This window comes from Condylura cristata, unplaced genomic scaffold (genome assembly GCF_000260355.1).
Source record: "Condylura cristata isolate star-nosed mole 26May11 unplaced genomic scaffold, ConCri1.0 scaffold00021, whole genome shotgun sequence".
Lineage (NCBI taxonomy): Eukaryota > Metazoa > Chordata > Mammalia > Eulipotyphla > Talpidae > Condylura > Condylura cristata.
Genome location: NW_004567122.1, coordinates 24,382,304 through 24,384,168, shown reverse-complemented (window position 1 = coordinate 24,384,168; position 1,865 = coordinate 24,382,304).

Below are 1,865 nucleotides of genomic sequence, written 5' to 3'. Positions count from 1 at the left end.
GTTAGAAAATGGACAAAGACATGAACTCTAAAACAAGTATTTCACCAAAGAGGATGTAGTTAAAAATAGGCTCAGCATCACTTGCCATTAGATAAACACAAATCAAAAGCTCAGTGTGAGACCCCTGCAGCTATCACCATGGCTGAAATCATCTCTACTAAAATTTTTTTTTTTAAATTTGGAACATTGAGACATCACAGCTCCTGGAGAAAGAGGTGAGTAGGTTTTTGCAGTTCTTTAAAATCTGCAGCCACCCATTTTACCCAATCATTGCACTCCAGGGAAGGACCTCAGAACTGAAGACCTTTTCACACAAAAACCTGCATACAGATACTCAGAGCAGCTTTATTCCTCGTGGCCCTAAACTAGAGAGCGCTTGGGTGTACAAATGATTAAACACACCGTGGTCTGTTCAGATCCTGGAACTTGACTCAGCAAGAAAGAGGAAGAGACTCTAGAGGTGCAATGGCCTGAATGATCCAGATTGTTCTGCTGAGAGAAAGGTTAATACCAGAAGGTGGCAGACACCCAGGATCTGCTTTCTATGAGTGTGTGTGCACAGCATTCCTGAAGTGGTTAGAGCACAGAAATGCAGAACACACCCACTCTTGCCAGGGCCAAAGGGGGCTTAGGCTACAAGGGAACCGGTCATGTCTAGGATAGGACAAGTTGCAGGGTCCTTCCGGTGATGCCTCGCCATGGGACCAGCGCCAATATCCTGACATCAGTGTGGTTTGACATTGGGTTGCAAGATATTAACTCTGGAAGGAACTGGGTCAAGGCCTCATGGGATCGCTCTCCAGTATTTCTTACAAGCATATGTGTATCTACAATTATCTCAAAATTAAAAAACCTCCAGGCCCAGATGCCGTCACCAGTGAATTTGCTCTAAATATTTAAGGAAACTATAATATCAGCTTTGCACGAACTCTTCCAGCGAAGAGAGGGAGGTAAAAACCCACAATTTATCCAGTGCTGGAATAACTCTTTTATACCAAAACCACACAAGAACAAGTCCAAGAAAAAGAAAATGACTGGCCTCATTTCATCATATTAAAGATTCCAAAATCCTAAGTAAGGTATCAGCAAGTTGATTTTGAAAAACGATAATGCATTAGGACCACGTTAGGTTAAATCCCAAAAATGTGAAGTTAACAGGAAAATTAATTGATATAATTTAGCAGATGATCAGATTACAGAAGGAAAAACAACTGTCAAGAGATGTAGAAAAAAAATTGAAAAAAAAAATCTAAGTATGTTCACCTTCATGGCTTCCTCTTTACAAAGTAAAAAATATAAAGAAACTTTCTTAGTTAAAGGTCTATAGCAAACTTTCTTCATGATAAAACAATGAAAATATTCTTTTTCAGGGAACAAGACAAAGATCTCACTATTTGACACTTCAGTTCTGTCCTGCACTGCTAGATTAGAAATAGAAACAAAAAAGACTATCATTGTGGATGTCAAAAATTAAAAATGAATTTGCAAGATACATTATTAAAATTAACAAGGGTTTAGCAAAATGGCTGGATGAAAAATACAATAAAATCCATTTCTATGAGCCATCATGATGCCCTTTACAACAGCAGAAAGACATTAAAAACATTAAATGGAAAATCAGGCCATGTTCATGAATTAGAAGATTTAATAATAAGATAATGCTAATATTGCTCAGAACTTAGAGAATAACTGCAACCTTGATAATTTCAAGAGGTGATTTTGGAAAAAAAAAGTGATTTTGACAAGCTAATTCCAAAATTTACAAGTTTGAAAGGCCACAAGTAATTGAGAAAATATTGGAAGACTAAAAGCACAGGGAGACTTCCCTATCTGTAACAAAGCTTAATATAAAAGTTTAGAAATTA